Source organism: Malaclemys terrapin, chromosome 3 (assembly GCF_027887155.1).
Source record: "Malaclemys terrapin pileata isolate rMalTer1 chromosome 3, rMalTer1.hap1, whole genome shotgun sequence".
NCBI lineage: Eukaryota > Metazoa > Chordata > Testudines > Emydidae > Malaclemys > Malaclemys terrapin.
In genome coordinates, this window is record NC_071507.1 from 24,798,702 (window position 1) to 24,822,427 (window position 23,726).

Consider the following 23,726-nt stretch of genomic DNA (forward strand, 5'->3'; position numbering starts at 1 on the left):
ATGGAATATTGTCTTTTAGAATCTGCAGACAGAAACAATGGCATGAGTTCCCCCTTCCATCTCAGTGTTAATTGACAAAGAAGGGCCAAGTTTGTCATAATTACAAATGACGCAAGAATGTGTGTGTGGTTACCACAATTGCACATGATAAGATAGGCACTTTTGGGTGCACAGATAAATAGAGCACTGGACTGGGACTCAGGAGACCAGGGTTTTACTCCTGCTTCAGCCACTGGCCTGCTGGGTGACTTGGGCAAGTCACTTCACCTCTCTGTGCATCAGCTGCCCATCTGTATAAGAGGGATAATAATACTGACCTCCTTTGTAAAGCGCTTTGAGATCTACTGATGACAAGCACTACATAATAACTAGGTATTTGTATCTATTTTTAAATTCTGGCTCTCTGTTCCAGCCCACTATGTTCTTATAGAGGCTGTTCTAATAAGTGACAAAATGTGCAAAGCAATAAAGCCTGTGTTATTACTTTGTGTGGTTTCTAAACAAGTGATCTCCCACCTCCCATATTTTAAATCCATCTTTAATTATTCAATCATCCATACCTGGAGATATACCAATGTGGTGCCAAACGGTTCTGAAAATATTTTTGATGAATATCTTTCAGCCTATCGTCCCATCTAGCTTCATAAAGAAATGCATCAAAACAAATCAAATCCTAAGGAAGAAATCAAAGTTTCATTCCCACTAAGAATTGATTGCAAAGCAATGCTAGAAAATATTCAGATAAAAAAAACTGTGAAAAGTGGAACATTAAAGAATCCAAACTAGTATGACCCTCTTTCTCCAAATAATAGTAATAAATAAATAAATAATCTGCTTCAACACAGGGCTTCCATTGCTAGTGGCACCACTGATGAGAACAAATTAAATTTTAACACAATGCGTTTGTTGTGCTTGCTCTGATAGCACACTGTAGCAACTGCCACCTGTTAATACAGATCATTTGTCCTTCACAGCTGCCCATGTTTCAAATAGTGATCTAAGAGCATCCATTATTTAATTCATTTTTTAAATGTCAGGTTTTTCTTTTTATTTTTAGCACCATGTAGATTGGGAGTGCAAGAGATTGAGCCAGATGAAAAAAAATCTCATTGTACTGGTAGCATTAGGTCATCTGTAAAAAGTTTTAGATTAAGGCTAAGTACTGTGTTTTGAAGGCAGAAGTATTCTACAGGTGATGCAAAGGGACCAAAATTTCTCCTGGAAGCCACTGGAGAGAATGTGCTTGTCAATGTTCCCTCTATTTTTTTCCATCCATGTGCAGAATGAATGTTTTAATATTCTTTCTTCTTCTTCTTCCATACCTATGGTAATTTTTTAAAAATATAGATTACATCTAGGTTTTTTTGTTTCTACTGGTGGTGCACATCTGCACATTTCCTCAATATGGTGCACGTAACAAAATTCATTCTGCATATGGATGGAAAACATTAGAGGGAACATTGCTCACAAGCAGTAGGTACTGCCATTTGGGGCGTGCAACCTGATTCTCTATCTGCTTTATTCTTGGTTTCCTCTTTTTGCCTGGTGCCACTAAGGCCTAGGCCCTGGAGACAGCAATGCAGAGTGTGCATTGGATGCAAATTTAATATCACCTATCACAATCTACGTGTGCAGCAAGCCTAATTTACAGTGCTGTGCAGATACTGATGAATGTCTTCTACAAATTAAACCCTCCCTGCGGATGTTCTATAGTATAGTCACAGTTTAGATATTAAAATGAATATGGCCCATAGAGCCTCTTCACCACCATATTTTGGTTCTGCGAATGGTATGCAACAAAATGGCAGAATGCTGATGAAATATGAAGTGATTCATCTTCCTTTAACATGATTTTGTACAAGTTTCAGCCAAAAGTAAGTCATCACTTCCAGAACACATGCTCATATTTTACTTGTCCCTTCAGATAACTTTTCTGTGGCCTTGATTCAGATGTCCATCTCTCACACAATTTTTTTCTTATAACCAAAACAAACATCTCCAGTACATCTCCACCATATACCCATTTGTATATGCCTACATAATTCCTTCACTTTATTTCATAAAGTATTGTGACAAAGTTCCTCCTCTATCTTGGTGGGTTCTGCGCTTATTGGCAGATTTTCCTGCCTCAGAGATTCACCATGTGGGTTGGGGAACAGCCCAGAGACCTTCCCCTCTGGAAGAACCCACAGTCCAGGTCAATTGGGAGGTTTGGGGGGAACCTGGGCCCGCCCTCTACTCCGGGTTCCAGCCCAGGGCCCTGTGGACTGCAGCTGTCTATAGTGCCCCCTGTAACTGCTGCATGACAGCTACAACTCCCTGGGCTACTTCCCCATGGCCTCCTCCAAACACCTTCCTTTTTCTCACCACAGGACCTTCCTCCTGGTGTCTGATAACGCTTGTGCTCCTCAGTCCTCCAGCAGCACACCCTCTCACTCTCAGCTTCTTGCACCTCTTGCTCCCAGCTCCTCACACTCACCCCACAAACTGAAGTGAGCTCCTTTTAAAACCCAGGTGCCCTGATTAGCCTGCCTTAATTGATTCTAGCAGCTTCTTCTTAATTGGCTCCAGGTGTCCTAATTAGCCTGCCTTCCTTAACTGGTTCTAGCAGGTTCCTGATTACTCTAGTGCAGCCCCTGCTCTGGTCACTCAGGGACCAGAAAACTACTCATCCAGTGACCAGTATATTTGCCCTCTACCAGACTCCTGTACCTCACTTGTCTGGGTTTGTCACAGTATATATCTCTATCTACATTCTCCAGATTGGTTACTAGCTTTATAATGACCATCAAATACAAGTGCAGATTGAGCCTAGTTCTGCAGTCTGTCACGCTGCTCTTACCCTGGTGTAAATCCACTGACTTCAGAAGGGTGACACTAGCCTAAGGCTAGTGTTATGCAATGGAGAACCACAGCAATGATTTCTAGTTTGCTTAAATAAATCTTTTCCATGTCTGACAGTGTAATAGTTCCCTTGAATTTATATTTTATTGTATTCTTTATTACACATGAGAAACTACATAAAGCACTAACTGAACCAGAAAGGCCAAGTCTGAGTTACACTTTAACAGTTTTACATGCAGATCAGTGTGTGCTGAATCTCGCTGAACTGGGTTTAAGTTCAGCAAAAGGGAGTTGCTTGATAACATTTTACTGAGAAAGGACACACAGAGAAACCCTAAATGTTTTAATGACTGATCTTCACAGTACCAGGTGTGGTATATGGATTGGTGCCATTTTTCCTATCTAAGGCATTTAGGGAAGGAACTTAGTTGACATGATTCCACTTGCAGGCCTAACCTGGATGGCTGTGAATTGGCTTAATCTCAGCTGGCAACTGTGAGCAATTAATACATTCTCTCACAGTGGTATCTGGGATTATGCTAAACACAGCAATTTCTTTGCTCTAGTGGATCAATAGACCTGTGCTGCCATCTAAATTACAGCACCAAGAGTTTCCGTTGCATTAAAAAAAACCCCACATACATAAGATTAGTGTTTAACCCTCTTGTCTCTTTACTATCATGAAATACATACGCTGGATACCAGACTCCCACTACTGATAACTATAAAGCAGGGAATTATGTGAGTTATAGCCTCATGGAAAGGCAAGAGAAGCTATCTGTTAGTTATCACTCTTCCTAACGTACAATCAATTTTCCATACCATGAGAAAATGACAGATGATAACAAAGTCTCCTGGAAATGACTGGTCTAACACCAAACTTTATGTAGGAGAGCACTGCTCTTGGTCCCATTTCACCAGATGGTATAAACCTCTACCCAGGTTTTCAGATCCCTGAATTGTCACAAGTGACTACTATGCCATCATAAGCTGTCATCTACCTTAAATGGTGCAAGTGGTAACTTCTGTGTTAACCTAAGCAATTGCAACCAGCTTTTGCAATGCAAACCAGTTGTGATTCTTGAATCCTGTTTTAAATAGGGGAAGGCAACCATGAACTAGGATAAAATGCCAATAATCTCCCATTCCTAGAAACAAGGCTACCATAGCTATGTCCTCATTTATGGCACCAGCAGGTGATGTATTGCTTGGAAATTAGAAGTGCAAGGTCTTGCCACTTGCCTTTATATACCACACGTTAAACATCTCAAATAAACACCACGAGCAGCTCGTCTCTGGCTTTAAATTGACTGTGATGCTGGAGAAGCCATTAAAAAAATACAAAGTAAAATGACATCCTCAAGCCCAAGCATCTTAGGTAGGATGGATGTCATAGTTCACTAGAAGTAGCTGGATATCAGATAATCAAAGGAGCAACCTATTATACTGCAGCACACCTTTATTGGACATGAAGATAAAGTGTTCTAACTGGACAGTCTCAACTGCTGCCCCCTCCAACATCTCTGTGCAGATACTTTAAAAAAAAAAAAAAAAAAAAAAAGAGCCATCAAACCAAAATGCCAATTCCTTAGCCATCATTGGCATTTTGTGATTTACAGTTTGCAGCATTAGTGTCTTAGAGTCTGGTCCAAAGCCCACCGAAGTCAATGGAAGGACTCCCATTGAAGTTAATGGCTTTTAGATCAGAACTATACTTACAAAGGTGATAAGAATATTATAAATACCCAGTACATATATGAGAGTTAGGTTCAAGTTCCAATATTCATCTGGGTTTTAAGGATGTGGACTCCAAGTACGATATCAATACTTCATTTATGTGTCCAGAAAGGATTTACATTCTGCCAGAACCTAGTCATGTAACATTCATGTACTATCCGCAACAGCAACTGGAAAAGGCACTATGACAAGAGTAGGCTGAGCTCAATGTATAAAAGTTGGTGCTAAATTGAGAATAAAGAATAGAAAGCCTTTTTAGTGCTATAAAATCTAAGAGGAAATCATTCTAAGATGACAGTACGATGCCTGAAACAGCCTTGGTTCTGTGATATTTATTCCCATCTAAATAATTACTGCAGAAGGATAATAAGAGAAGCACTTGTTATGTCCCTGGTATGTTTAGGGACTTCAATATATCCCTCACCAATCATCAGGTTCACTTGGAACAGTTTGGTTTTGCCTGGAAAATGTTGCATAAATCCCCTAATTCATTATAAATACCTTCCTCCCATCCCTAGTATTCACAATAGTAAGAATTACTAAACCATCTTGGGACACACAAAGATTGCAAAATACATTAACACCAAGACCTAATGAACTAATTGGCATTTGTGTCAGATAAGCTGTAGTAAAATTTGAGTGAAGGTGAATACTGGATGTAGTTTAGGACCTTATATGTTGCCCAGACACTGACACCAGCTTTGCAAACGGTACCATGGGATTTCTAATGACCACAGCGAGCTCATAACTTCAGTTTTGTGTCTAGAGCTGGGCCTATAGATGGATATTCCATGAATAGCTGACATGAAAAGCTGTGGTCTGAACATTATTCCTCCAAGCTATTTGGCTAATACTTACAAATAATACATCTACTTGGGGAAATCAGGAACAATGCACAAATGATTTGTAGCCCAAGCACAGGCTTACACTGCATATGGTTTAACCAGCTCTATTTTCAACATGGTGTTCACCTCCAGCAGTGAAACCTGGAAGATGTCAATTGTAATTAAAAATGCTAGTGTTAAATATATTTCAGATCTGATTCATGGTAAGGATTGTTTCTTACTATCTGAGCTTTCTGAAGCCTGGGTTGGACAAAATGGGGTTGGTGTCAGAGGAAGCAGTTAAGCACCAGCCACTGTTTAGAACTTGCGGGAGCTAGTAGGCCCCCAGCACAGGCTAGAACAGCCATAATTCACAGCCCTGCTAAAGCCTCTATGGGTCCTTGCATTAGTGCGGAATAGCTAGGACAGTGGTCTGGCCTGGCGAAACTCCAGTCTACTCCTTCCTGCTTCCAGTCTACCTTCCCTCAAACTAGAATGATCACTGCACCAGGGCTGTGGCAGAGGCAACACATTGCTGGCAGGCCCCTGCAAAAGGGGCTATTCCTCAGGGAGATTGCACCGCCTAGCTGGCACAAAGGGGCCAGAGGGAAGACTAGAGACCAATGGGTGCATACTACTTTCAAAATCCATCAGCCAGAACAGTTAGAGACCTATACTGACGCATTCTGAATAGTGGGCAATACAAACATTAACAATAACATTGCCTGGCAATCCACAGCCCCTTGTCTTTCCTTGCTTGATTGATATTTTCTGTGGGGTGGGAAATCCCTGAACCACTGGTGCTTGTTGCAATAAATTGCAGGACATAGCCCCAAATAATTTGTTGGTTCACTACAAAAGCACAGTAGCAGAGACACTGGCTTAAATAGTGTGTTACCTATATTCTGACACTTTCTGGATTATTTCATTCTAGACGTGTTCACCCAAAATAAGAGCAGCTAATTCTTTAATTCAACTGCAAAGTGAAGTATTCCCTCGCTGCACTCTTTTGATCAGTGATGGATATGGAAGCAGCACTTGCTGAGGAACTGAAGGTGTAGGTCACAATGGCCACTCTCCGCTTATGTAGTACATGTTATTGGCCCCCGGTGTAGTGCACCAAGGCAACAGATGAATGCAGCATATTTTTATGCACTGGAAACATATATGCAGGCTACTGCAACCTGCAGTTGAAATCAGATTATTCATTTTAGCAGTGGTGCTCTTGATAAATCCAAAAATGTGTGAGGAGCAGGATAGTAACACTGGGTGTACAGTTCTCATTGCCAAGCTGTTGCATACAAAAAGTCCATACACACTGGCATGAGTTTACTATTTCTCATGGCTTTCACAATTTGAACACTCATTGAATTTGCAGACTCGCCCTGCTGAAAACCTACATCATTTCCTGCCTTATGGTTACAGCATTTTAAAGAGGCAGAACACTTGCCGACTAATATACATACCTTAAACTATTCTATCCACACACAATGGTCTGGAATACAGCAAGCTTTGCAGTTGCATAAGACTTGCAGGGAATGCTCATTAGAGTGACTACTGGTAATTCTAAGATAATTCTATTCCGTCCTAAGAAAAGGTGCCTTTTTCCTTAAAAATTGGAAGGTGCAGGAAACAGTTTTCCAGGCATATTAATGTATTGGCTTTAGTGGGAGTGAGTGTTTAAAGTTTGAAAGTGAAAACAAAATGGTAACTGAGGACATTGTGTTTGAAAAATATAGGATACAACCAAAACCATTACAGAGTTTTTGATGTCGCAGATACTGCATCAGGAACTGATTGGATAATAATCAGCCACCATCAGTTCCTAATGCATTGCCTTCAGCATCTATACAAGCATCTGTGAATTTCCAACATTAGGAAAAATAGCTATAATACTTTAACAACTATATGTTTTCCAGCTTTTTACCCATTTCATAACCTGACAGCTCTCCCCTAAGAATACAATATAACCTTTAGAGTGAATTCCATAGGACTGAATGTTGTTCAGTGGGGTGCCTGTCTGTCATTGCATTAGCATAATACTGGGAACAGTGGGAAATTGATGCTCTTTTGTTTGTCATCTTCGTGCCTAAGGTGGATTCCTCAACAATAAATTCCTATTCACAAAAGATTTGTGAGAACAAAGAACCCTTGGACAGCAAAAACACATTATCCACAACTCTGAATATGAGTGGAAACCAGACTGCTATGAACCTAATTACAATGTAATATAGTCATTTGACATTTTTTTGAGTCATTACTATTATTCAATCCTGAAGATCAAAACCTGTAAATACTACTTCCTAGTTGTATTCCTATTAGTGCTCACTGATGTCTAGAGATAAGTCTGGCTGCAAAAACTGGATCAGGATGTGGATCATGAAGTAATACCCATCCCACAAAGTTCAGGGATCTTTGGATCAGAGGTTTCCACTCATTACATAGTTAGGGAACAGCCACAGAACTGGATCTAAATTCAGATTCTGAAACCAACCAAAATTTGAGGGTGATGGGATCCAGGGTTTTGGTTCAACTTCAGGCCAATCCCTTCTAATGCTCAAAATATACAATATTTATTCAGCAAAACTGGCCAAGCAAAAAATGATATAAACATGCAGCAATAACATGCACAGATACTGGCCAATTTCTGAGAAGAAATCCATGGAAAGGCAGTGGTTGTAAAGAAGCTGGTCTCTAAAGGATTTTCCCTTCCTGTGTTGGTGAGTATCCACATCTAAATTAAAAAACAACAACACTCTGCCTGTAGCCTGATAACAGCACAGCTCCTATCGATGTCATGCTGCCAGGAAGTAAGTCTGATCTGAGAAGCAATGTGGATGATTGAACCCTTCCATGGGACTGGGGGTCCCCTTCTCTGCAGAACCTCAGATTCCTGGTGTTGAGAGGTTACATCCCCTGCCTCTCACATCGTACTACTATTCCTGAGGGGATGATTTGAAGGAACCTCATGTCATAGAGTGTCCTGACCCGTCTATTCCGCTCACAGTGTATTTCCACTGGAGGGCAAAATTTAGCCCCAAGACATTAAAGAATTATTTTCACTTTGAGAAAATCTTTCAAAATTTTCCACATTTAAAACACTGATCTGTCACTTGTCTTGTTAATTTTTCCAAACCTATTTGCTGTTTTGAAAACATTTGTATTAGAGTGGAAATCCGGACATCATTATTATTATTTTGTCATCTATTCAGTGCCAAAAAACGTGTTTTGGGTTTTTTCCATCAGTGGAAGAAAGGAGCCTTTCCCTTTTATTTAATGAAATAATTTTAAAAAGTTATGGGAAACTTTAATGGACACTGAACTTAAAAGTCACAATTCTGCCTGAGGCCCTAAGTCCTGCAATTGCCTGTGCAGGTTCACCCCTGCACAGACACCCAACAGAATTAGAGCTTAAATTTTTGATAGCAAAGCAATGAGAGAAAAATATAACTTTTTACTGTTTGTTGATGTGGGCATGACAGCATTTTGTGTGTAGTCAGTTTCACTCTTTCCCCTGTACATTTAGCTAGTTTCTGTGGGTCATTCATGCAACAACAAGGGAGAACTAATTAGATTCCAGATTTGAGCTTCCTTAAAATTCAGGGAGGTTGGATCAGCTTTAGCCTGCTATAGAGATGAAGTCACCTGAGAAGTTCAAATCTGGATTTACTGTAATCTTCACAGAGTTGGGAACTTCACCAGGAGTAAGACAGGGAGATCTGTGCTCTTGGTTTGGGCCCAATCAGCTGCCAAGGAAATGGCATGGTGTCATAGGTAAAAGTGTCATTTTCCAAATGCCTTGCAGCTAAGACAGAAATTCTGTGAGTAAGTGGGTGTAAAGACTAAAGGGAGTTGACAACATTGAACTCACATTTTAATATAATTGTAGATTGTTTCAAGGCCTCCCATCTAATGTTCTTCCTTTATTCCTGTTTCTAGGAAAAAAGAGCCCCCAACCTGCGTACGATAGTTCAGGGGAAGCAGCATCCAGAGGCAGCACTTGCTGCAGAAGAGAGAAGCCATGGCTGCTGCTGCTGTCATGGCAGACAGCACCGGCCAAAGAATATCTGCAGCCCAAAGACATTAACCAGTGTGAGTTGGGGTGGGGGAAGCCCCTTAACTTCACCATAAAGATACAAGCTGGCTGTGGGAGTTGAGGTGCTCAGTGGATTCAGTTAAAGTGAAACCAGCCCACTGAGCTCCCCCATACCCCAGTAAAGTCCATGCAATCTGGTGGGTTTGGGTGGGTGAAAATCTTGGCCTTCTTTTGAATCAAAGCAGAACAGTATTTAAAGTGAAAGAACCAGCCTTTGAACATGGAGCTTCCCCTGAAAATGCAGGGCAGAAAGGGCACAAAGCTCTTGTCTCTGCCCCTTTTAGGCAGCTAAGGGTTTGCTTTGCTTGGCTTTGTTTTTTAACATCTCCTGTGCCTCCTCCCTGCTGAAAGCTTAGGCCAAATCCAGAGGTCTGGATTCAATGGGGACTGTACTCAGCTAAGGAGTGCATATGAGGCCCTATTTTTCCACTTCTTTTTTCTCTCTCATTTGGCTTTCACTCTCTTGGTTCCACACCACAAACTTAACCAGGGCAATGTCTGGTCCATAGTTATCATTCATTTTCTGTAAGTGCCAACAGGAGGCCCTGCACTGTGCAAGACACAATGAAAACAGTCCCTACACCAGGGGTCAACACGTTAGCGATGAATCCACCCACCCTTAGGGTTACCATTCGTCCGGATTTACCCGGACATGTCCTCCTTTTTGTGCTAAAAATAGCGTCCAGGGGGAATTTGTAAATCACTCAAAATGTCCAGGATTTCCCCCCTCCCCGGCAGAGCAGAGTGAGCGGCTGGGAGGGCTGCAGGAAAGTCACGGGCTGGACTCCGGAGCAGCTGTAGAGAAGCTCCTCCCTCCCTGCATTCTGAGCCGGCAGCTCCTCCTCCCCTGCAGCCCGGCTCCAGCAGCACTGTGCAGGGCCAGGGACCGGGTTGTGTGTTGTGCTGGGGAGCGCAGCCACGTGTCCGGCTCGCACAGAGCCCAACACCATGTTCTGAGCAGCAGGGTAAGGGGGTCAGGGGGCAGGAAAAGGGGCAGGGAGGTTCTGGAGGGGGCAGTCAAGGGGGGGGGGGGGTCGGGAGTTCGGGGGGGGGGCTTTTTGGGGGGAGTGGAGAAAGTTTTGGGCAGTCAGGGTACAGGTAGGGGGTAGGGTCCTGGGGGGCAGTTGGGGGGGGTCTTAGGAGGGGGCAGTTAGGGGACAGGGAACAGGGAGTCTTAGGTAGGGGGTGGGGTTCTGGAGGGCAGTTAGGAGCAGGGGTCCCAGGAGGGGACAGTCAGGGGACAAGGAGTGGGGGGTGGGGGGTTGGGAGTTCTGGGGGGGAGCTGTCAGGGGGCAGGAGTGGGGAGAGGGATCCGAGCAGTCAGGGGACAGGGAGCAAAGGGGTTTAGATGGGTTGGGAGTTCTGGGGGTGGGGCTGTCAGGGGGTGGGGAGTGGTTGGATGGGGCGTGGGAGTCCCAGGGGTCTGTCTGGGGGTGGGGGTGTGGATAAGGGTTGGGGCAGTCAGGGGACAAGAGGCAGGGAGGCTTAGATAGGGGGTGGAGTCCTGGGGGGGCAGTTAGGGGCAGGGGTCCCAGGAGGGGGCAGTCAGGGGACAAGGAACGGGGGGAGGGTTGGGGGTTCTGGGGGGGGCGGGAAGTGGGAGGGGCAGGGGCGGCGCTAGGGCGGGGCTCCTCCCATCCTCTTTTTTGCTTGCTGAAATATGGTAACCCTACCCACCCTTCCCTTCCCCCCACTCTCTGGGCCAACCCTCACACCCAACATTTGCCTAAGAAGACAACACAAATACAGGATGTAGATCTCTATGTTTGCCAGTAAGGAAGCCCCAGGTCAGTTTATAGCAAAGGATTTGGGCTGAGAAGGAAAAATTACTGATTCCTCCCTGATTAAATATCAGGGGCTCAAATCCCCAACTCTGCTCCTATAGTACTTGGTAGGCAAGAAACTCCAGTCTGTAATTTCCCAGAGCTTTACACACATGCAAAATATTTACTAACAAGGCATGTACTCCTGTACCAAAGGTTAGTGAAGCTTCCTTTGTAGCCCAGATCCAGCTTGTGTGAAAGAGCTCTTAAGAGGAAGGCTGTTGACATCACTGTGCATGGTCACACATAGCAAGTAAACACATAAGATGTAGCCCCTTAAGGGATACCAATTCCTCTGGCCAGTTGTGGCTGGGAAGAACAGTTTACTCATCCATACAGTTTTTTCTTGCAATGAACCTTATTTTGACTCCCAAATACAATGCCAGGCCACCCACTCACCTTGTGTAGATCTATGTGAGAAAAGGCCCCCCACAGATAGGTCTCTTCTCCTCTCTGCTAAAGTGGGACTCACACAACTCTAGGGCACTGTCCTTTACCTCACCTCTTCCTGGATCCTGTGTGAGGAAGGGAGAGAGTCAAGGCAGGCAGGGGTTGAGAAGGAGAAGATGTGCATTGTCCCCCCTTCAGCTCCCTGGAAGTGACACAAAAAGGCTAATTCACATCCAAATTGTAATAACTTTTCTGCCAAGCCCCTCCCTCCCCCCTGTCCAGGGGTGCTCAGAGTCACTGTGGTGTGTCACATAAACCAGCTCCCAGCAGAGTTAGATAACATGGTGCTTATAACCCTGGCTAGCTTCAGGAGCCCTGTCCATACTAGCTTTTCACCGTTGCTGCTACCAGTGAAGGTTAACTAGTGGTAGTGTTGTGTAGGAAATTTTGGTGCATTGTTGACACCTCCATAGAGCAGGTAAGAATGGATTCCCTGCCACATATCTCAAGGGACATGTCATTTTCTGAGAGCAGGGAATAGGGAGCAGAAGCTCCAAAGCAAGAATAAAAAAGTAAATATTTTAAAACAAGCAACAGCAAAACATACATACACACAAGAAAAGAAAGAGTATAAGGGAAAGAGTCAGAAAAGAAGAAAATGGGACTGAATGAACAGGAACGAGAAAATGCGACTGTCAGAGATGGTGCCAGGGGCCAGTGGGGAAACAGACCATTCCATCCCAAAAGGGGATCCACCAAGCAAAGATGGCAATCCCTCATTTATGAACCCAAAGATGTCCTCTAGAGAATGTCACAAATCTGCTTTATTTCTGCCTCTGAGTATCTTAGCTAGTTGAAAGATATATTAAATCACAGGCAGCCTCCCCACTGACTGCATATCTGAGAATGTTTGCATGCAACGTTTATTCCATCGAGTGTATGAAATAAGTTACACCCAAGAAATTTGCTCCTCAGATGCCCATTTCAGACAGTTGGATATGAGTAACTAGCATGTAGGTCTACGACCTCCCCAGTTTTAGTCAATCCACCACCCACTTGGGCCATCTCCAAGCCCACAGATAGAGATGACCCACATAGCTGTCCTAACACCCTTTTGGATGACAGTACAATCCTGAGGGAGCAACAATTTGCTACATAGCCATAGCTAACCCACACACAGAAAGATTAATGCACTTTTTGATGATTCACATGCACAGATTTAAAAGCAGAATCAAGATCTTTGTTCATTATTTTGGAATGAAACAGCAGCTAGCATTTTTACATATGCCTGTTAAGGCAAAATCCTGGATGGAATTCTCTTGCTTATCTACAATGAATTTTAGCTATACCCTTTAAAGAGAATCAATTTATATTAAAAGAAATAAACAGATTACTATAATCCCAAACCTAGAATTTTCAGTCAGATTCCATGTCCTGAGTCGTCTGTTACATCTAGATATTGTAGAGGTGGGAGTCTTCTAAATGACAAATGGTTTTAATGCATAATCCCCAGTCACTCTAGCCCATTAAAGATGGATTTTTATAGCCTTAATTGCAGATCTGTTTGCTTTTGTGTGTTCTAGTTGAACCTTCAAGAACACATAGCTTTGAAGTTTAATTATCCCCCTAATTATTGCAACCATTATAGCTGAGAAATATACAAGATACCTAATAAGCTTGTAAAGTAGGAGTTAACTTTAATCAAAAAAGTGAAAACATGGGGAAAGTTTTATTCATCAATAGCTTTGACAAAATTAACTTTAGTGTCATACACATCAAGTCCAATTTTTAATACACAAGAGATCAGCCCTCTCACTGCTTCCAGCAAATTCCATGCAATCTCTAATTGTGAAAGAGAGAGAGAGAGTTGCCAACCAGAAAAGAAGATTCACAACTGCCAACTGACTTTACTATTAATTTTATGGGAAAAACGTGTGCAAAGTAGCCACCCAAGAGAAGACTGCCCACAGCATTTTGGAGGAGAGAGTTACCTCAGAAAAGACGGCCACAGAAGACATAATTGGCACACAACGGAACTAATCTAATGGACACAGAGAGGGACTATTGACACAAATAAACTGCTCTGACAAAAAAGATATATTACAACATTCTCTGCAAGCCAGTGCTGCATCAGGCTGTGAGCAAAGAGAAAGATTAACACCCCATGTCAGCCAATAGAGGACAGATCTTTTGTTGGAAAGCATTGCCAGGATTTTTTATATCCCTGATCATTTTCTTTTCCCTTCCCTGCAATCCTCCTACCCCCCACAGCAACACTACCCTATTGTTTGAAAAAGAACCCACAAATGAGAATGTACATACAGAACCAGCTAGTTAGCAGGCAGTGACTAAGACCTTGTCTACACTACAAACTTTGATTAATGCAAGTTGTGTTGGCAGAAAGCCACCACAGTTAGTATGTTCCTGGTGCATACTTTCCTCCTTGCATCAGTGCTGCATGTACTCACCAGCAGTGCTTGTATCAAGGCACAGTGTGGTGCATCGTGGAAAGGTATCCCAGTGTGCAACCCACCTCCATACACCACATTGTCTTTTGGGAACTTTTGGCAATGCATGGTGGGGCAGAAATGAGTCATGCAGAGATGAGTGGGAACAAGAGGTCAACTTCCCAGTGTTCAACTGTCTCTATTACATAATGTCATCTATTTCCCATAATTTTCACACCTTTTCAAAAAATCCCACAACTTGTGCATCCCTTCTCCCTGTCCACCGTCTCTGACAGAAGCATAGAACCTGCACAGCTCTGCACTATTGTCATGAGCATTGCAAACTCAGGATGCACAATCCTCTGGTATTTGCAGAGCCAAATGACAATTTTTTGGAGGACAGATTGCTGCAGATAGCGAGAACCAATTCAAGATTATTGGTGGCATTCATGGAGCAGCTGCAGATGGTGAAGTGCCACTTGTGGGCCCAAGAAACGAACACTGATTGGTGGAATCATATCATAATGCAGGCTTAGGATGATGAGCAGCAGCTGCAGAACTTCTCGATGTGCAAGGCCACATTCCTGAATCTGTTTGCTGAGTTTGCTCCAGCCCTCCAGCACAGGAACACCAATGTGAGAGCTTCCCTAACAGTGGAGAAGTGAGCAGTGATCGCACTGTGGAAACTTGCAATGCCAGATAGCTACTGGCCAGTGGGAAATCATTTTGGAGTTGGAAAAGCCACTGTGGAGACCATTGCCCTGTAAGTTTGCAGGGTCATTAATTGTTTCCTGCTACGCAGGACTGTGACTCTCTCTATTTATGCTAGAGATAGTGGATGGGTTTGCAGCAATGGGGTTCCTGCACCGTGGTGGAGCAATAGACGGCATGCATATCCCTAATTTTGCACCGGACCACCTTGTCACAGAATACATCAACAAGAAGAGCTACTTTTCTGTGGTTATGCAAACCTTGGTGGATCACCAGGACACTTCACCAACATCAGCATCAGCTGGTCAGGGAAGGTGAATGACTCTCACATCTTTAAGAAAACAGGACTGTTCAGAAATTTACAAGCAGGGACTCATGAAGCTGTGTACCTCAACAGCACCAAGGAAAGATTCAACTACCAGGTCAGTAGGTGCAGAATGACAGTGAATGTGCTTTTGGTAGGTTGAAGGGGCACTGGCATTGTTTACTCACAAGCTTGGGCCTCAGTGAGAAAAATATCCCATTGGTTATAGCTGCCTGCTGTGTCCTGTGTAATATCTGTGAAGCAAATGGGGAAAAGTTGCCACTAGGGTGGAGGGGGAGTGTCTGTCTGCTGAGTTTCAACAGATTGACACAAGCACCATTAGAAGAGCTCAATGCGGAGGTATACAGCTCAGGGAAGCTTTGAAAGAGCACTTTAACAGTGAGCCACAGTAATGCATTGTGGTGTACTGAGGCCTGACCCTGGTGTTTTGAGGCCTGTTTGTACTTGTGTGGTGCTTGGTGTACATCTCTGACTATAACATGGTCAATTCACCTATTAATTTTGCAGTGCTTGCTGCACATTTATGATTATGTTGTGTTTGTTGCTGATACTATGAGCTGTGTCATAGTGTAGAGTAACAAGTAAATGGTTGTTTTCAGGACTGCTAGGCACTCTGCAGCATATGTTGTAAACCAATAAAGATGAATTATTTTCCAAATAGAATTTTATTCAGTAACAAAGCAAGTGCAAACAAAAATCTGTTCTCTTTATAAGCAAATCCATCAAAAACTTAATAAATTAATGGAACAGAACTTATCAAGGGGAAAGAACATTCATTCCATTTTACCTACTGGTGGCTTTCACAGATCAGTGTATGTGAAGCAGTGGTTGTCCTTAATGTCCAGTGTGGACTGGTAGGGGTAGGGATGAGGCCTTAATACTATGTGGAATGTTGGGGCTGGAATGTAGGGAGGTGCTTTAATGGAGTTCTCCATGGACTGCAAAAGGAGGTGAGCCCAGGATTGTTGAACCTGTAGGTCCACAACAGTCTGCAGCATCTGTGTTTGCTGCCAGAGAAGCCCCATTATGTCCTGGTACATCCCCCTCTCCTTTTTCTGCTGGGACTTCCTTCTGGCCACTATTTTCTTTGCCAGTCTGTCTGCAGTGTTCACCCTCCAAGCCTTTTGCTCACAGCCTGATGCAGCACTGGCTTGCAGGATCTTGGCAATGGCAATGAATACTGGCTCCATTTTCCACAGGCAGTGGTATTTTAGCTGATCCTGAGGGTAACAGAGACACAGCAGCTGCTGGCATCTTGAATGCTGCCTGGGCCCATATGCTACTAGCCCAGTGATTCTCAAACTTTTGTATTGGTGACCCCTTTCACACATCAAGCCTCTGAGTGTGACACCCCTTACAAATTAAAAAAACCACATTTTTTTATATTTAACACTGTATTATAAATGCTGGAGGCAAAGCGGGGCTTGGGAGTGGGGGCTGAGAGCTTACCACCCCCCACAAAATAACCTCACAACCCCCTGAGGGGTCACAACCCCCAGTTTGAGAAACTAGACTATGTATTGCAATGGTGCCTGCCTACGTTATCGCTAACTGGCATGGGAAAGTGTCCTACCACTGAGGAAGAACTAAGGCTGCTATGCCTAGAAACCTTCTCAAGAAGATTCATGGGACATCACTGTATACATAAGCAAACTATTCCACATGGCACCCTTGCCAAACTCTACAAGAGAATGAAAAGCAGGTGACAATGCTACCTCTTTATTGTACCACTATCTCTTCTAGTATGAGCACCTTAATGAAAACTCGATAGCTGTATTCTGTTAAGTTGGAGGCACTATCAGTACATCATTGTTATGGGAAATACAATTTACACATTTACCTGAGGTTCCTTCCCCTACCTCGGGCTCGCCCATGCTTGACTGCTGAGATTGACTGGACTGCAGTGGAGTCTCAAATAGGTGCTGGCTCATGGCATAGGTGGACCCACCCAGTCACATGTCCCCCATCCTCTCTCTTCACCACCTCCTCATTGTTCATGCGAGGTGACTTGGGCTTGGGCTTCTTGTAGGTATCCACGGTGGTGTGTGAGGTGGTCATGGGTCTCCATCAAGCATGGCATGCATCTCTTTGTAAAAGCAGTATGCCTGCGGCTCAGCGCCAGATTGACGGCCTTTTTGGCCTTCTGATATGCCTGACTCAGTTCCTTCACTTTTACACGGCACTGCTGCTAGACCCTGTAATATCCCTCCTCCTGCATTCCCCATGCAATCTGCTCATAGAGGTCTATGTTTCTATGGCTGGTCCATAGCTGTGCTTGCACAGCCTCTTCTCCCCACAGGCCCAGGAGATCCAATATCTCCTGTCTACTCCAGCCCAGAGTATATCTAGAGTGTGTACCCAGCATGGTCAGCTGGGCAGTTGCACACAACAATGGAGATCTGCTAGATGTGCTTGCCAAGCTGGACAATCAGGAAGAATCATTTCAAAAATTCTCAGGGCTTTAAAGAGAAGGGCAGCCTTTTGGTCTTTGTGATCCCTGGGCAGTGGAGTTCACAATTGTGATCAGAGGGGTCAGTGTCAGACATTGTGGGACAGCTGCTGGAGGACTGTTAGCGTCAGCATAAGCAACGCAGTGTCTACTCTTGCACTGCATTGACCTCAGTATATTGACCATGGCGCACTGCCAGTTGGGGAGGTAGTGTTACTGCATCTGGGTAATGGGGCACTTACATCAGTGGGAGACAAATTTAAGTATAGACAAATACACAACTAGGTCGATGCTAAGTGACTTATGTCGACCTAACTTGGTAGTGTAGGCCAGACCTAAGTTAGAAGCTGAAGAAACAACTTCTTTCTTCTCCTTGTGCTTCTAAGCAAGGGTAACAACATCATTCCCAACCTCTCTTTTATAACCTCTGCTTTTTATCAGAGATAGACATTATTTTATGTAACATTGTATTTGTATGTGTAAAACATATGTGTATACACTCATGAGTATATGTAACACAAACGTGCACACACACAAGTACATAAATGTGTTACTGCAACATTTTCAAAAACAAAAAATACACTTTATAGTGTAACACAAAGCTACATATTTAGGTTCTAGTCCTGCAACTGGATTTCCACAAGTAGCCTCTTGTACCCAGGGCCAGCTCTAGGCACCAGCGCTCCAAGCATGTGCTTGGGGCAGCACTTTCAAAGGGGCTGCACTCCATACCCTTTTTTTCCTTTTTTTTGCTTGGGGCACAAAAAGTCAGGAGCCTTCCCTGAGTGGAGGTGAGCTGCAGCGGTGGGGGGTGGGGGGAGGGCCGCAGGAAGTAACCTTGAGGGGGGGCAGAGGAACCGCTCCCCCCCAGCTCACCTCTGCTCCACTGCTGCCTGCTCCCCCGAGCGCGCTACCGCTCCGCTTCTCGCCCTCCCTCCCAGGCTTGCTATGCGAATCAGCTGTTTTGCTGCAAGCCTGGAAGGGAGGGGGAGATGCGGAGCGGCGGCGGCGCGCTCGGGGGAGGAGGCGGAGGTGGAGCGGAGGTGAGCTGGAGGGGGGAGCGGTTCCTCTGCCTCCCCCCCCCCAGGGTTACTTCCTGCGACCCTCCCGGCACCCTCAAGCTCCTGCCTGTGAGAAGCAGGAAGAAAGCAGAGAAAGCTTCTCCTAGAAACAGTTTAAAATTGTCAGTACTTAGGTAAATAAAATTATCTTTCAAGAAAACAAAAGTGTCTCTTCTTCTTTAGTGTTGTAAATTAATGGAGATATCCTATCTCCTAGAACTGGAAGGGACCTTGAAAGGTCATCAAGTCCAGCCCCCTGCCTTCACCAGCAGGACCAAGTACTGATTTTGCCCCAGCTCCCTAAGTGGCCCCCTCAAGGATTGAACTCACAACCCTGGGTTTAGCAGGCCAATGCTCAAACCACAGTAAACTCTGCCAACTTTAACTTTCCATACTTTCCTGTTCAGCTAGACCCTGTAGATATGTTGGCACCAGAGAATCTAAACACTGGTCTCCTTTAAACTTCAGTGTCCTATGGTGTTGATGGACAGAGTCCCTGCCTAAGAAAAAGTAGCTACGTCAACTACAAGATCAGCTATTTTGTAGTTGACGTAGAGTCCTGCACTTAGGACGGAAGAATCCCATGCACTGCTACAGACTGGAAAGTTTCATCTGAGAAAGTTATGAGTGGATGAAAACAAGGGCTTATAACTGAAGCTGTCTTGCAAACTTAACTATTTGCTACTTAGTGAAAAAATTATATATCTAGATATTGCTAGCTCATGACTTAGGCCCCAACCCTGCAATGGAGAGTGTGCAGGCAGACTGCCGCAGCCATGCAGAGCCTTGTCAACTTCAGTGGGGCTGTGCAAGGGGTGCAGTAATCTATCCACACACTATGGGTTGGAGCCTTGATCTACATACCAACACAAGGGAGCAATGGGGAAATAATACTCCCCCCCACACACCTCAGTGTGAGCTAATCCCCTCAAACCCAGAGCAAGGGAGATGCAGAGAGTGAGTTTTATCTCTGAAGGGTATCTCGGAATCACAATACTTTGCAGGGATACTTCTGAGTCATGCAGCTTACGCACCACCCCTTGCTCAAGGCTCTGTCTGGTGGCAACAGTCTAGCCCACTGGCATTACCTATACACCATTCTGTACACTATCTATACAGCTAGACCACTGTTTTCTGAACTGTGAAACTAGCCTAAGCTAGTACTGTACATGATTACTGAAACACACAGAGCTCTCCAAGCTTTTGCTGATTTCTAAGTAGAAATGAGTCCACAAGAAGGGAAGATTTGTTTATTGAAAGCTTTATGTAAGTGGCCTGTAGCTAATTTTTGTTTTGTTTTGTTATTATTCTCCTTACAACCCTCAGTAATAAATGGTGCACTTACAAATAAATATAGCTATAATGGGACATACATTTTCTTCAGGGAGTAGCGGGGGAGGGAGGCAAAAAGAGAATCACTCATCCCCAGCATTTTTAAAAATATCTGCATCAGGGGAGGTCCTGAATGATTTTCTGAACTTCAGAAGACTGATGGCAAAAGGTTTGAGAAACCATGGCTGAGGCAAGTCTTTATCAGATATAAAACTGGATCCCTTTTTTGATGAATTCCCTTATTCTTCTTACAACTATCTCCTACTCCTGAGTGCCTGTTCTTTTCATTCCTGTCATTTTCTGTGCTATTTTGGTAGATATTCTATAGTTATACCTGCTATATATGCTCTTGTTTTGCATTATGTATATTATATATGAACATGTATACAAAGCTATATTAAAAGAATGCTAAGGTTGAGAAGTCAAACTCTCAAAAGTCAGGAAATGCATGAATTGAAGTTGTATGCACTTTTGATAAAAACATATTTTGTTGTGTTTTGTTTCTTCTCTGTTGTGCTCTCATGGGACATGGAAGGAAAAGAAGGCAGGGATAGGATTTCAGGAGCAGTTTCTGATCTCAAGACCCCACTGTAACACTTAAACTAGGCTGCTCGTGGGAGAGGGTCAGTATCTTTTGCCACCCAGTTGCATGGGATTCTTCAGTGTCAGGTGTGACAGTGAAATTGAGATTTATGGGTTTTTTTTTCAAATACCGCAAGTGATATGAGGGTGTTTCCTGAATTTCTAAGATCTTGAAGACAAAACACTAGGATAAGACAGAGAAAGTTTCACTATATGTCCAATTTTTACCCACTTCTAACTTTCTAAAACTAAAATAAAACCTTTCCATCTGAAATTTGGCATATGTGGTCTCTTGGCAGAGGAGAGTTTACTGTGGAAACCTGACAAGGCTTTTTGACATATATGAGTTTGTGGGGGAGAAGAAGCTTAAGAACAGTTTTTTAGCATTCTTTGGAACATCATCTCTCAAACTTGTTCTAGAAACTCCAGTGACAGATAGTGCTTAGGACTGTATTTTATTGTTTTATTGAAGGGTGGGTGGGTAATTTTGGAGTTATTCACTGTGAACATTCAAATCTTCAAGAACTTCATGAGATCCCTGTGGAGCTTATAAATTTCTTAACTAAACTTGTGGTGTTTATAAACTCTACAAACTCCACTATGCCTGCAAACTCCATTACCTAGAGATGTCCCCAAACTACAAAATTTGAATCCAGACCCCCAAAATTCAGAGATATTGGGATTCAAGCCTTAATTCCACAGGGGGTGGGACAGCAATGAAATTTAAACATAGATCCACTTTTGGATTCTGCACCTCAACCCTTACAAAGCTTCTGCATGTTTGAAATTGGGGTATTGGTTTAAGCCCATTGCTACTATAAACCAAAGAGTTTTACTTCATGAAGCTAAAGCTATAGGAAAAAATCTACACTAATTGTAAATGCCATAATCCAAATAGATTGGTTCAAAGACTGTAGATGTTTTGCAGATACAACTAGCAAAGGTATGGGAGCCAAATAGCTTGGATTGAAATACAATAGCAATTTACTGCAACAAAATATTCAAAATCCACATTCATTACAGAGTTGATAAAGCATTTAAAATTAATCTCTCCTTTATGTAGCCTGAAAGATTACTACTACAGAGTTTACAAGGTCTATAGGTACAGCCTGTCCTAGAGAAACTTTGCAGGACCAGCTTGTGGGCTTTCTAAATTCTCTGCCTACTGACACAGAGTTTACAAGGTTTGGTCACATAATCCAGAAGCATTCCCTACAGAATTTAACAAACTGAATGCTGTAATCCTTTCTGACCACTACAGATTTCTCTTGACAGGGCTACGACCTTATGCCTTGCAATACCCTGTCTGTGCCTGAAAACCTTGAAAGAACCAGAAGACAACACCTCTAATGTAAGTTATAATACTACTGAATTACTCTTTTGTTTCACGACTCAGATTTAGACATTCTTCAGGAAAGTAGAGGGAAATAATGACATTTATGAGCAACTCCATTTAGTGTTCATGGAATACCCTAGAATCACAGGCCAGGTGGCAGATTTGTCATCTAAATCCTTCTGTTCAGGACTCAGAATTCACAATCCCCTCCAGTGGAGAGTTGGACTTCATAATTTCCAGTTTTCCTTCATTTCAGAATTTACAGGGTTTTCCAACTCCTCCAGCAAATGGGTTGAATTTATAATCTTCATTAATGATTAATTCCACAGTCCATAAAATGTACAAGAACTTTTAGCAATGTAGCTGAATGCACATTATCCCTGAATTTCAAGGCTCATGTAGTGCAGTATCTTCTCTAGTAAACCAACAAACTTTGCATTTGCTTAAAATATTTAATCTCAAGGCTCACACAGGTTACAAGCTCTGCTGGGAAACCAGGAGCATTTGTAATTCATGAGTCCTTGTGCTAGCAGATGTTGTAATTGTCACAGACCATAGCTGTTTGTCTCAAAGTCTTTTATCAGCTTCACAGTTGGAGCTTGTAAATTCCATGAAGAAACAGCGTGGGCTCACAGAACTCACAAACATCCCTAGTTTAACTAATGTAGCTGGGAGAGATTGTAATTTTTGTGAATCCAATATCTATCATTTTTGGAACTTCAACTCTGCTGATGGAACAGTCACCACTCATGACTTCCATGAAACCAGGAGCTAGGATCAAGGAACTTACAAGCTTCCCAGGGCAGGAACTTGTAAATTCAGTTAGACAAATACCTAGTGTTCATGGAAATTTGCCAAGTCCTTTGAAAAACTAATCACAGTTCATGACATTTACAGCTTTTAACTGCTGGAACTATAGCGAGGTCCACTGCATAGGTTACAGTGCTGGGAATTTCATGCAAATTATATTCTTGGCTGGGTTTGTGAAGGAGAATATAAATTTCCCTAGAGATCTCAAACATTGCAATTTCTACCAGGTGTCTGAAGCATACTATAAACCCTACTGGTGGATCTCATCCAAGTTAATCTCCAAAGTAGACTGAAAATTATTATAACCTACCCCAGGTATCTCACACAAGGTACAAAGGCACCAAAGCAGCCAGAACCTGGTTAGCGTAGGGAATGGTTCCAGCCTCAGAGCAGCTCCTAAAGCTTTGATAAAAGGTAAACCTGATCCTTACTTCAAGACCTTATTGCCTACAACAGACAGATTTGACCCTTTTCCCTGATTACCTCAATGAGAGATGCAGAACTCATTCTCTCCACCATTAACAGTGAAAGGGGCTAATGTCTAACTCTGGAACAAAGGGGAAAGAGCAAACCAAAAGATATCCTCCTCCTAGAAGATATCTCAAAGCAAAGTGGGAGCTTGGGCATCCTACATGGAGGGATAGATCCCGGACAGTTCTGGACAGAAGGTCCTGTCTGTTTGCCAGATCAGAAAGAAGGCCCTGTATTAATTCAAGCTCATCCCTTTCTTTGTCTGTTGGTCTCTGGAAAACCCAGCTTGAACCAGTATAGGCAAAACACTCGTGGGGTGGTACCTCTCTAGATTTGCTTAGGCTCATCGATTCTCCTTAATTACCACCCACTGTTTTTAGTTCTTGTGGGAGCTGTGGTAATCTCCCCCATGGAATAGAACACAATCATCCCTAAACCATTTAATACAGTGTGGCCCCAAAGATTTTGCATGAGATTGCAATATCTGT

At 43.2% G+C, this 23,726-nt stretch overlaps 1 long non-coding RNA gene across 2 annotated transcripts in view; it reads right to left on the minus strand.

Moving 5' to 3' along the window:
• Positions 1–23,726, minus strand: part of LOC128833468 (uncharacterized) — a 98,668-nt gene that overhangs the window by 40,386 nt on the left and 34,556 nt on the right. For both annotated transcript variants that reach the window (XR_008444245.1, XR_008444244.1), the window contains exon 2: positions 11,724–11,839. This is a non-coding gene — a long non-coding RNA (uncharacterized LOC128833468). The remainder of the gene's footprint in view (positions 1–11,723; positions 11,840–23,726) is intronic.